Genomic DNA, 14,643 nt, shown 5'->3' with positions numbered 1-14,643 from the left:
TATATAGTAGACATATTTGTTAAGAGTTGCTGCAGACTGTTTCTACAGATTTCCGTAAGTCTTTAAGAAGAATCTTAAGCAAGACTTGATGAAATCTTTGGCAAGTATACTTGAAACGATTATTTAAGAACCCCCATAAGTCAAGAAAACAAAATTTTTCAGGAAACACAAAAAACATTTTTTTGGAAAAACTTGACATTAAAATAATGAATAAATAATTGAATGCGATAATGTTACACAGAAAAAACGAATTTCGTCCTGATAACATAAGACGGGATAACGAAAGATTTTGTTATAATGACAAACATGATTAGCTTGCGGTAACAAATCAATTTGTTATAGTAACTAATCAATTTGTGTCGTAATTAAGAAGTCGATTTTTTATAAAAACACATGATGTTTATTATAATAATATCGTCGTATTTTAAAGCCGGCATTTGCCACCGTAAGTAATCTTAACTTATAATTACAAAAATTTTTGTTAATGCTACAAATTCATTATGTTACTTTAATAAATCAGTTTTTTTATTGGAATACAACAGTTTTGTTACAGTTACAAATCATTGCTTGGCCCAACGAAGAATTCGCTAGAATTACAAAAACATTGTAATTCCAACGAATGCTTTGTTATCCGTATATTAAGGCAGAATTTTGCTACCGTAAGTTATCTTATCTTGTGGTCACAAAAAATTTGTTTCCGTGTAGCGTCTCTGAAAAAGATTCCAACAAGAAAAATTTAATTTTTTAACTGAAACTACTTAAAAAAATTATTTAAAGTTGATTGACTTATGGGGTTTCTCAACCGAACGGAAAAAAAGTTATAAAATCATTGTTTTTTTAAATGATTCCCCTCAAATCATTTATTAAGGTACCGGCGGGTAATAAGGCCTAGCTAAGGGAGATTTCGAATAGAATCGAAAATATTGCATTTAATTATCGAAATGTATCATTAATCTTTATTTCAATACATTAGCCATAAAATATAATGAAGTAATGGTAATTTATACTACAAACGAACAAAAAATCAAACTTTTACAAAAACCATACGAATAGGCCTTATTTTACTACGGTAGGGTAATAAGGCCTACGGGTTAATCAAACTGGAATAGTTTAATTATACTTAATAAAATTGGTATTTGAGATAAATCGTCACTTAAATTTAGCAACAATACTTTTTTAAAGACGGAAGACTAGATTGTTTTGCTCAACAGCACTTAAAACTATCAGTATCCTTTTTAAGAGTAAGAAGACTAGATTGTTTTTTATGATTTCTTCTGCGCTACGACATCATATTACGGATGATGAAATATAGAAGACAGGGAACGTAGTATCGGGACTCTATCAACTTGTCGTAGCATCTCTATGCAAGACTCTCTTACTAGAGTAGCCTTTAGTGGAGGCGGTTATTTTAAATATCATTTCTGTCACTAAGGCCTTATTACCCGCGGGTACCTTACACTGATAAAATGAAGTATTAAACATGTATTTGAACTTTGAAACTCAGAAATTACAAAAAATTATAATTAATTTAAGCATTCTAATTAGTTACATAACAGTCAATAATAAAAAAACATTTGAAATTAATTTTCCAAAAAAGCGCGAATTTTAAATTAAAAAAAAAAATTATTCCTGTAAAACTAAAACTGCATATGTTTATTTGAGTCATTGACTTATGGGGTTTCTCAATTAAATGAAATTGCTGTCACCCCGTTATTTTTTTTTTAAACGCTGATTTGATGCATATTTTGATTGATTTCTATGGATGGACATTCAAAGAACCCAAAAATGCAAAAAACCTACTTTCGTAAAAAACATGACTTATGGGGTTTCTCAAATAAACGATTCACTTATGAGATACATCTTCTTCGTCTTTTTTAAATCTACCGTTTACAGAAAGATTAGAACCCGACTGGTTGCTGTTCTGCACCCCACTCAGTACGGTGCAGAACAGTAACCAGTCTTCTAATCTCTCCCTGTAAGAAACTTGATGAAGACATTCGACAAGTAACTTAATTAAGACAGTGCTACTAGAGATTGATATATGAATAAATAAAATGTATAAATAGTTGGAGACTGATCGGGTGTCCGAGGAAAGGGATAAAATATTTAGCGACTATGGCTGCAAAGGTAATTACGCGCGAGAATGTACTAATTTTGAAATATAGAGAAATAATAAAATAAAAATAACTAATCAAATTCTAGAAGGAGAATGTGAAATTCTTAACATAGAATTACCAAGCAGACACAAACGATCGGTCGACTCAACAATTGATCTTCCAATTAAAGCATTTGGCCGTGAAATGAAGTTGCAACTTCTTCAATCTGATGATGACGCTTTATTTGGACCAAACACTCCAGTTTATTATGCGCAATCAAGTACAAATATTAAAAAAACAACATTCGGAGTAAGTTTATTCATGAATATTTCTAGTTATTTTCATAATTAATCGTAATTATTATTCAGACATTTAGTTCACAAATGCGCTCAAAACTTTATGAAGACGAACAACATTTAGCAGCATTCACTTTAGATGAGTCCGAGGATGGGTCACTTCAAATAAAAGTAAAATTTTTGATAGATCATCAAATAACTTATCATTTAATATAATTTTAACTATCATCTCGTTATTGTTTTTTAATGATTTAGTCTGGATACATTGGCTCTGAACATATAACAATTGAACGATTACATCGTAATTCTAATAGTTCCCAACTTCGACAGCCTTATTTAGCTAAATTTTCGTTGGGCGAAATTATAAAGGAATCATTTAGCCTTTTAGGTGACGGTAAGTATTTTTTATGTTAACTATTGGTATCAAAACGAGCAATTAGTCAAAGAAGTACTTGAAATAATAAATAAAAATCTTTAGTTTTAAGAATAGGCATAAGACATCAACATCCAAGCAGACCGGATATTCCGATCCCTGATATAATTTATCCCGAAATATTAATAATTGTTGACTTTGCTCTTTCCCAACAATATGGTGAATCAGTGGTGCAACACGTTGTTGAATTTTGGCACCAAGTTGATATGATATATCGTCAAATTAAAAATCCTGATTACAAATTGAATATCGCTGGCATTGTACTTCCTCAGGTATCTAAATATTTCATACGTAATTAATGTACAACTCATGATGCAAACCATCAGAGTGTGCTTAACGATCGAAAATATCATTTATTTATTAACTATTGGTAGTCCCTTATTAAAAGAAACGATTCAAAACGATTCGAAAAAAAAAATTTCAAATACTTTTTAATGCTTTTGAATACTTTGAATACTTTTGAATCGCCCTTCTTATGGGCATTTAACATTACAAATCGTTTCGAATCGTTTCTTTTAGTCAGGGGTAAACCATACAAGAGTTAAAATCGAACCAATAAAAATTAAAAAACAAAAAATCGTTAATCAATATATTTATTCGTATGAATTCAGACTGAACGAGCTATTAATTTTTTGAGATCGGGAATGAACTATGAGTCGGCTTTATATAAAATGACGACATGGTTGCAAAGAGCTAGCAACTCAATTCCATATAGTAGTTATGACGTTCATATGGTTATGACTCCGTATGTATTTATTTTAAATAATGATAATAATGAAAATCTATTTATTAAAGACAACAAAAAATTTCATAAATTTATTTAATAACTTAGCCACAATGATTATCAAGATGGGTATGAAACGTTAACTGAAGGAGTGACATCAACACCAAGTGCTTGTACTGGTATACTTTATAAAACCCCACACGGGGGAATTACCAGTGAAAAACAAAGGGGTGAACAAGATTATCTCATTGCTGCTCATGAGTTAGGTCATGCGTAAGTTTCATGATTATTAAATACTTTTTATTTAACGCATGTACGGTCATCCTGTTTTATCGTATATAGCTGTAAAGCGAACTCTGAGCGCCGCTCATCGACCGGTGTACTATAATAAACGACAAGGCAATTTAAATTTATAGATTTTCCACCAACGTGACATAATGAGCTCATAATGACATTCTCTTGATGCAATTTTGAAAGAAATAGTATATTACATACCTCGGCCAGTAAAATAAGAAAAGTCTCAGAGCACATGTAATTGTTGGCCGAGGCGAAGCCGAGGCTGACAAACATGTGGTCTGAGGCTTTCTTTTTTACTGGCCAAGGTGCGTATACTATTTTTCTGCTCGACGAAGCCGGAAAGTTGCAACTTCGTTTAGGGCAGCGGCCCGAAAGTTGCCACTTTCCGGCCGGAGGGCAGAAAAATTTTTTTTGCAGTCTTATACTTTGTGCTGCAACAGGATTTCGTGCCATTGGTCCTGTTGCAGCACCATTTTTTTTTTCGTCAATCAATGTATTAATATGTATATACATTAGGGTATGCCATTTTGAGGCGACTTTTTTTTTCAATAAAAAAACAGGCTGAAAACTCGCAGCAAGGTGAGAAAAGAAGCCTGTTAAAAGCGGAGCTCTTAATATTAATATTTAAAGGTGCCTATTATTAATTTTACATTTCCCGTTTGAATAACATAGAAAAAAAATTTTTTATTTTTTTATTTTTCTAGCTCGGCATTCGCACCTCATATAAATAAGTTCATAGCACGTTTTGTAGAGAATTTAACGCTCTACAAAAAAGGTCTCTTATCATTTTTTGATAAATCCATCCATTCGAAAGTTATTGGAGCAGGAAGTCAAATCTATAATAAATTTCCAGATCTTTTTACTTTTCCAGCAAAACTATCAGACTTATCAAAAAATGTAATGAAATTTTTTTTATAGACAATTTTATTCCCTACAAATTATTTTCAATAAAGTTTTTTGAAATTCCGCATTGTTTTCTAATTATTTTCATTTTAATGCCAAGCTCGTAAAAATAATAGTCTTCTAATTTATTCTGAAAAATTAACATAAGAATGAAAACAACTAGAAAACAATGCGGAGTTTCAAAAAACTTCATTGAAAATAATTTGTAGGGAATAAAATTGTCTATAAAAAAGATCTCATTACATTTTTTGATAAGTCTGATAGTTTTGCTGGAAAAGTAAAAAGATCTGAAAATTTATTATAGATTTGACTTCGAGCTCCAATAACTTTCGAATGGATGGATTTATCAAAAAATGATAAGAGACCTTTTTTGCAGATCGTTAAATTTTTACAAAAACATGCTATGGACTTATTTATATGAGGGGCGAATGCCGAGCTAGAAAAATGAAATAATAAAAAAATTTTTTTCCCATGTTATTTAAATGGGAAATGGAAAATTAGAAATAGGCACCTCTAAATATTAATATTAAGAGCTCCGCTTTTAACAGGCTTCTTTTCTCACCTTCCTGTGAGTTTTCAGCCTGTTTTTTTGTTGAAAAATAAAAGTTGCCTCAAAATGGCACACCCTAATATACATAATATGTATTTTTGCCGTTCCTACACTGTAAAAAGAGCGGTGTTAAAAATGGACTCATTTTAACTCCGCCTGGTGTTAAAATAAAATTACACCGGTGTAAAAACGGAGTAATGTCGGTGTAAAAGCGGGGTAACCGGCATCCGCTTGGAGTATTAACTTTAAAGATTATAAAACACAAAAAATGTCAGTTCTTTATGAAAATTAATAAAAAATATCATTTATTAACAAGTATAGTGATCGAGTAAGTAAAGATATTCACAAAGTAAAATATTTTAACTCCAGTAAAGAATATCTACACCGGCGGCGGCGTTATTTAAACACCGGTATAGAATGTTTACACCGGAAGCGGTGTTATTTTAACACCGGAGAATTTTTTTTAACACCGGTACAGAATATTTACACCGGCGGCGGCGTTATTTTCACACCGCTTTCGGTGTTGAAATTTAACACCGCCAATTTTAACACCTACACCGCTTGGACTTACCCCGGCGATTTTTTACAGTGTATAACCGATATTTAAAAAAAATACCCGTTACCATGCGTTATAGAAAATTCCTCTCCTTGTATTATTTTATATATTTAAAAATAGAAAAATTAGGTTGTATAAACAGATGTTTTTTTTATGTAGATTGGGTGCAAATCATGATTCGCTCATCTATGGTGATCCTTTAAATCTTATTATGGCAGAGACCACAGGACCAAATCAACAAAATCGATGGTCACGAAGATCAATTCAGGATCTACACCAGACTTTAAAGTAAATGGAATACTTTATTTATAGTTTACTATTTATTCATTACTATTTTTTTAATCAACTTAAATTACAGAATAACAGATTATTCCTGCATGTACATTAAACCTGATGTAGGTCACAATAATAAATATCCACCAGCTGGTAATGGATACTCAGAACCTACAGATAATAGTGATAGTAATGATTATAAGAATAGTAATAATATAATTTTTTCATCAATCAATGACGATGATATATTAGTATTTGATTTAAGCGAATTCGCACCCGATAGGAAAATAGCTGTTTTTTACTTGAAAGAACAATTAGTAATAACTCAAATCCAAACGGAAAAAGTACCGGAATCGTGGTCTCAAAATCAAGAAAAAAGTGATCTACGAATACGTCAACCTGATAGTAGGAGAATAATGCTAAATCCCGCTACTATAAATCCATCCAAACCAATACACTTTGCGCATGACAAGGGATACATTTACGCTTATCAGATGGCTGACACTTCGAGCAAAGAAAATGTTGAATCTACTAGATATCAACTCTATCCAACAAGTAAACCCGATTTACATGTTTCGTTTGCGATTACGAATAAAATTTTCGTGGAGAGAAGTGATTTCAATCTTTATAAAATGGTGAATGTATATATTGATAAGCGAAAACTGTATGTATCCCAGAAATATGCACCGGAAAATAATGATTTGAAAGTGACTCCACTCTCTCAGATACAATATTGTCAAAATGCTAATCAACCGATTACATTTAATCCATTGTTAATGAATCCTGATAAAGAACTTCAAATAATGTATACACGTAATCAAATATGTATGAGTCAAGAATCGAGTAGTTATTTACCTTTTAGTCAAGATGATACTCCTAATAATGAAACAGTTGGAACTGAAACTGTTACTAGGATGCCTGCACCTGTTACAATGGGGACAACTCCTAAATCTGATTTGAAATCACCTGTGACTGATTTCAACATTACAGTAGAATCAGAAGTTATGCTTGCGATTTTCCCTTACGAATTTAATCTTGAAAAATTGGTATTGGTATCATTTGAGAATGGGAGATTAAAAGTGACACAAATAGGCGCACCTGAGGAAACAAACCCTAATTTATTGGACGTGTTGGATACTATACACACAGTAACATCCGATGAGAATAAACTATTATTACATCCTGCTCGTATTCGTTCTCAATATGAAATAAAAATGATCCATCGTAACAATGATATATATATTTGGACAAAATCTGATCAGGAACCAGACATTAATGTCGATAACCCTGATCTTGTTCAAATAATAACACCGGAAATGGATATCTATAAGACTCCAGATGTTAATGTCAGTATGTCTGATGATGTTGAGAAAGGTAATGAATCTAATTTAGGAGGAACTAGACGTGGGCAGCCTATTTCTGATAACAGAATACCAGAATCGTATGATACAGTAATGCCTACGCCTGTTACATTGGGGACAACTCCTAAATCTGATCTAAAATCACCTGTAACTGATTTCAACATTGCAGTAAAATCAGAAGTTATGCTTGCGATTTCCCCTCACGAATTTAATCTTGACAAATTGGTATTGATATCATTTGAGGATGGGAAATTAAAAGTGACACAAATAGGGGCACCTGAGGAAATAAACCCTTATTTATTGAACGGGTTGAATAGTTTACAGACAGTAACATCCGATGAAAATAAACTATTGTTACATCCGGCTCGTATTCCTTTTCAAGATAAAATAAAAATGATCCATAGCAATGAAAAAATATATATTTGGACCAAATCTAATCAGCGACCAGAGATTGATGTCGATAACCCTGGTCTTGTTCAAGTAATAAGACCGGAAATAGATTATGATAAGACTCCGGATGTTAATGTTAGTATGTCTGATGATGTGGGTAAAGTTAATGTACCTAATCCAGGAGAAACCATACGTGGGCAGCCTATTTCTGATAACAGAATACCAGAATCGTATGATACAGTAATGCCTGCACCTGTTACATTGGGGACAGCTCCTAAATCTGGTCAAAAATCACCTGTAACTGATTTCAACATTGCAGTAAAATCAGAAGTTATGCTTGCGATTTTCCCTTACGAATTTAATCTTGACAAATTGGTATTGATATCATTTGAGAATGGGAGATTAAAAGTGACACAAATAGGCGCACCTGAGGAAACAAACCCTAATTTGTTGGACGTGTTGGATATTATACACACAGTAACATCCGATGAGAATAAACTATTATTACATCCTGCTCGTATTTCTTCTCAATATGAAATAAAAATGATCCATCGTAACAATGATATATATATTTGGACAAAATCTGATCAGGAACCAGACATTAATGTCGATAACCCTGATCTTGTTCAAATAATAACACCGGAAATGGATATCTATAAGACTCCAGATGTTAATGTCAGTATGTCTGATGATGTTGATAAAGTTAATGCACCTAATCCAGGAGAAACTAGACATGGGCAGCCTATTTCTGATAACAGATCATCAGAATCGGATGATGAAGTGACTCTTAAACCTGATCATCGACAACCGAAATCTGATCATAGACCGAGTAAACTTAATGATTCAACAATTGAAGATTTTAGTAAATCTGTCGACGATTCGTTGCCTGTACTACTCACTTTAAATATGTTTAATCCAAAGAAATGGGTCGTAATTTCCCATAAAAATCATAAAATAAATGTTTATCAAATTGACCGAAATGGTAATGATGATGTAAATGCAGGTTATGTTGATTTACATTACTCTTTTTCTGATAAAACAACATTATCATTTGATCCACTAATGATGGATCCTAAAAAACTCATCGTCATCAATTATATTGATAACGAAACCCATGTTAATTCTGTTAAAATGTAAAATGTTATTGTCGTATCCTGATGTTATCAAATAAAGAATATTATATCCAGACATTGTTATTAATCGTAATAATTGTTGTTTATCTAAAGTAAAATACAGTTAATAGTTATTAATTATAATGGATCTTAACGACATATATCCTAGCTCTGCTTAATTAATTAAAAATTTTGTTTTTATGCTTTTGGAAAAACCCGCCATCCAATATTCTTTGTTTGATAACATTTCAATTGACATAAAAATCGCATTACAAAGCATTACTAATTGCATGAAATAATTGTCGTTATCATATATAAATTTAACAGACAATAAATATATGAGTTTATAGCATTCAATAAAAAAAAATTTTTAATGCCTTCAATCATTTTAAACCTAATGCCTTGTGTTTTTATAATGTAGATTATCATTCTTAATAATTAAGTACAATGTGCCGCATTGTACAGGTACAACAATGGTCCGCTAATGGTTACATTCTCATGACGACACTGCTTAAACCATTTCAATAAGCACTCTTCCAAACCGGGAAACTCGGAAATTCGCCGTCTTTTGTTCGACAAGCTTTGACCACTCTTAACGTTCTTCATTATATCTACTTCATTTTTTATTAATGTCGAAAGAGTACTTAAAGGTATACCAAACTGTTCCGCAACATCCTTTTTTTTTTACTAATCTTCACTGCTTCGAGTACTCGTAGTTTATCAGCAAGACTAAGAGTTTTGAGTTCACGTTTTACACTCATTGCTTGGTAATTTTCTTCACGTGGAGCTGTCGAAATTGACGTGTATTGCAGTGAATCCTAACTAAGTCTAAAGGTATGATAATTTTACAATCGCCAACAAAAAACCTGACAGCTATGAATTCCATTACCATTTCGTAGAACTGGTAATCCTAATAAGATACTTACATACGGTAATAATTTTAAATTCGAGATAAAGAGGTCCAAGTGTATGTATTCGAGTTATGGAGGGTAAAAATATACAGAAATAGCTTGTAGAGACTCACTAATTGTTTCGATTTATAGAGGGTGAAAATTTCGAGCAACGGGGGTTTTGGGGCTTGGAGGGAAGGGGATGAAACATTTCTTCGAGTTAAGGAGATTTTCGACTTATCGAGGTTCGACTTACAGAGTTTCTACTGTATAATATTTATTAGATATATTTCTTTAAAAAAAAAAGGTAATCACCCAGAATCAGGGCTGCTAACCTTTTTGATAACCAAACATCCAATTTTGGACTAATCGCTTCGAATGAGGGCTCATTCTTCAGCGTTTTTTGGCGGATTTAAGATAGATTTAGTTAATTTGTTAATATATAAGACTTACTAAGCCAAAAGTTCGTACCGAGGGTACAAATTTAGCTTATTTTCCAGGATAACATTAACATTTTCAAGTTCCGTGCCACACTGCACTATTTGACATATTTTTCATTTCATTCTGTGTATTGACTCTTAAGTCAATCACTAAAACTTAAGGTATATGCCTATTTGCCATTATTTTGTAGTTTCGTCCTAAGTACGTTAACGGACTCGTCAGTAAGGCTACGTTAACGCACTCTTGCCTTAGACTACATCTCTTACTAGTACGCGCCGGCGTAAAACTATGTTGCGGGCTTCAGTCAGACACTAAACTAGCAATTGGAGACGGATACCGTCCAAACTACTTGCAACAAAATGTTAGGTGAGCTGTTGTACACTGTTGTACACCGAAGTATTGAAATAACAGAAATATGTCAATTTTCACTATTACAAGAGTTCAAAAAATCTTTGTAGCTCTTAGGTGGACCTTTCTATCGCTACCTTCCTTCTTGCGGTATTATATAATTACTTATATTTATTAGAAAAATTTATTTTTGAAAATTTGCATGAGTTTGTGTTATTTTTATCAATTTTGCACACTCTAGTTACAAGGTTCGAATAGGTATCTAGTGTTAGAGGAACAAACACATACATGAAATTTAATCCGCCGTGTAGCTGAACACGTGGAAATAGTTTAATTATAAGTCTTTAAGGTGTAAGCACTTGGAACCTTGAAAAATGTGTGCAGCCTCACTTGTATATAAATATAAAAAAAAAAAAAAATGACCTTTGATCTGTATGTAACTTAAAACTCGTGCAATGAGCTCCGATTTCTCATACGTAACTTCTCTTATTAACTGTTTTTTTTTTAATTCTATAGTCTTGCAAATTTTAGAAAAAGTCGAGAAAATTAATTCTTACAGATTTATAGTCTAATTGCTTCCAAGTGATAAGTTATACCTCAATTTTGTAAAATTCACGTTGTAGTTTATAAATAAGAAATAAATTTTTAATTGATTAGCTCATTTTTTATGGCGCTTCAAAGGTATTATAATGAATTTCGTAAGATCGCAATAGCCTATATGATTCTTTTTACAAATAATGAACTGCAAAAATGTAATTTTACACAGTACTTTTTTTTAATTGACGTAAAATGGCTTCACTAAATTGAAAATACTAAAAAAATTTTAATACTCATTAACTATTATTTAAATGAGATCGTAAAATTAATTTGAAATTTAATTTCTGTGTTATATACTCTCTAAAAATGAATAAGTGAATATTCACTAATTTCAAGTGCAAACCGAACCACTAATTTCAAAAAGTGGTAAGGTTGGCACTCAGAATTAGTGAATATTCACTTATTTCACTTATTCATGCTTAGAGAGTTGCAAAAAAATAACTGATAAATTTTATTCGGATTTTCAATTGATTTTTATTGTTTGAACAATAAACCCAGATCAAAGAAGGTAATTCGTAAATGATATAATATTGAAAGCGAAAAAGTATAAGAATGATTCTCTAAAATATATTGATATGAAAAAAAAAATAGTCATTCTTGGTCTTTAAATTTTATTGTTTGAAATGATAAGATACCTCATTTTGCCATATAGATATAGCCGCGCATCATTATTACTTTAGGTTAATTCTTTCACATACATTAAAAGCTTACAAATACAATTAAAATTTTATTGTTTCAAACTATAAAAACTGATGCGCTTAAGATATATTTTTTGACAATTTCAAGAAAGTAATAATTAAATAATAAGTAATAAGTAATAATTAATAATAAATAATAATCAATAAAGTAATAAATTAATAATTATATACCGTTGTACATAAAATAAATTGTTCGACATTGAAAATTTTATTTATCATACTGAACATTTTTTTACTTTTTTACTATAAACTTAAATGTTCCAAACATCGAATGTTGAAGCTGAAACGTTAAATTATTATAATTTGATTTTTTTATCTACCAAACAGTAATTTCTATTACTTGTAACATGATTTATTTACATATAAACTTTAAGTTTCAATATTTAAATTAGGATTATTATAATATATTCAATAAAACCACGAAATTACTGTTCGAAATGATATTAAATTGTGACCACATTCTAAATTTTTAGTTATCAATTACTAATTCTTGTAATTCATTTTTTTGCGTGTATGTAGATTTTTTTATGAAATCTATCTAAAAATTAAATATTTTAATTGATTGAAGTAAGAAATATACACTTTCATTACCGGTATAGCTGGATGGCTCTTCATATTCATATTGTTATTAGGATGGAGGGGGGGGGGGGGGGGGGGTAAACGGGAAACTTAAGAAAATAGTAAGTTTTCGAGAACTCAAATACGTTTAATCTTTTTTTTTTTTTTAATGATATTCATAGTGAATAGAAAAAATTTTCAGGTGCCATTAAAAAAAAAAATCATTCTGTGTGGGCAAAATGGGTACTCCCTACAAAAGGCGAAAAAAAAAATTTCTGGATATTAAATAACTTTGATCAAATCAAATTTTTTTGCAAGTAATTTACGTGAAAAAAATGACAATTTACATAGTTATTAGATGCAAAGAAAGAAAAAATTTTTAATAGATTTTATCAAAAAATAAAAGACATTAACATTTTTTGACTGACGTTTCAATTTTTGGAAAAACTTAACTACCTACTTTAAATTGGTAGTTTTTAATTTATTCATCACTATTTATTGTTAATTTCAAAGTAAAAAATTTAACTTAGTTGTAATTCCAAAGAAGATATCTTTAAAAAAGCAATTATATTTACAAAAGTAATTTAGGGATTTCTACAAACCATTCGATGAAAAAAAAATTTTTATAAAATTTTGGGGATATCCCGCTTACCTCCCCCGCTATTATTATTATTATTATTATTATTATTATTATCATGATCATTTTTTGTTCTAATAAATTGTAAATTTGACACTAGTAATTAAATTAACGACCAGGAAAAAAACCCATTTACCTTTATCATAATAATTTATCAGATGAATTATTTTTTTCTTTGTCCGTGGCAAAAAATTTTTTTATTGTTATTATTATCACTCATATCTTTACAGAAGACATTGTTCTATAGGTCATTAATAGATTGTATATATATAGAGTATCTAAAAAATTTATACATTATTAGCGTAACATCAAACAATTAGCGAGTTTGTCAATGAAGAAATAGAAAAAATTTACTTTATTCAATATGAGTAAGTATACTGTCCTTTATTAATTTTTTTTTTTTATAATGCCAGGGAAGCTATTGATTATTATTATTTTTTTTTTTACCTAGATAATTTTAAAATAAAAATACTAGGGTTGTTTTTATTGAATGCCCTGTCTTTGGTTATTTCCGATCAGGTGAGTCCTTTAATTATGCAATAAATATACGATTGATATTAATAAATGAAATGTATAAATAGTTGGAGACTGATCGGGTGTCCAAAGAAAGGAATAAAATATTTAGCGACCATGGCTGCAGAGGTAATTACGGGCGAGAGTGTACTGATTTTAAAATATAGAGAAATAATAAAATAAAAATAAATAATAAAATTGCAGAAGGAGAATGTGAAATTATTAAAATAGGAATACCGCGCAGACACAAGCGATCGGTCGACTCAGCATTTGATCTTCCAATTAAAGCATTTGGCCGTGAAATTAATTTAAAACTTGTTCAATCTAAAGGAATTCTCGCCGGACCAAAAACTCCTGTTTATTTAGCACACTCTGCTACAAACATTGAGAAAAGATTAGGCGTAAGTTCACAAAATGGAATTGGTAGTTAATTATATATTTAATGATAATTATTCTTCAGTACTTTAGTTCAAATATGCGATCACAACTTTATGAAGACGAAGAACATTTAGCAGCATTCACAATCGATGAGTTCGAGAATGGGTCACCTCAAATAAAAGTAAAATTTTTTATAAATCATTGGAGTTATCACTAAATATAATTTTTACCATTATCTCATTATTGTTTTTTCAATGATATAGTACGGATACATTGGCTCTGAAAATATAATTATTGATCCAGCAAATCCGAATTCTAACAGTTCGGAAGATGAGAATCTTTACTTAGCTAAATGTTCACTTGAAGAAATCTATGAAGCAATTGTATGGTGTCAGTATATTATATATAAATAAATGAATAAATATATAACAATTGATATATTTACAATAATTTTCTGAAATTTTTAGTATATGAAAATATTTTCGGGAAACCACCTCTAAAAACATCGGATGCTCCCATCCCCGACGTAATATATCCCGAAATATTAGTAATCGTCGATCATGCTGTTGCTAGTCGTTACAAGGGTCAAACT

General features: G+C 30.6%; 1 long non-coding RNA gene across 1 annotated transcript; it reads left to right on the top strand.

The window, feature by feature from the left end:
* Positions 1 to 13,918: 13,918 nt before the first annotated feature.
* Positions 13,919 to 14,441, top strand: LOC130673736 (uncharacterized). Its single transcript, XR_008990933.1, has 3 exons — positions 13,919 to 14,074; positions 14,134 to 14,232; positions 14,315 to 14,441. It is a non-coding gene; the product is annotated as an uncharacterized LOC130673736 (long non-coding RNA).
* The last annotated feature ends 202 nt before the right edge of the window (positions 14,442 to 14,643 follow it).

This window comes from Microplitis mediator, chromosome 8, assembly GCF_029852145.1.
Source record: "Microplitis mediator isolate UGA2020A chromosome 8, iyMicMedi2.1, whole genome shotgun sequence".
NCBI classification, from domain to species: Eukaryota; Metazoa; Arthropoda; class Insecta; order Hymenoptera; family Braconidae; genus Microplitis; species Microplitis mediator.
This window is presented reverse-complemented; position numbering and strand designations above follow the sequence as displayed.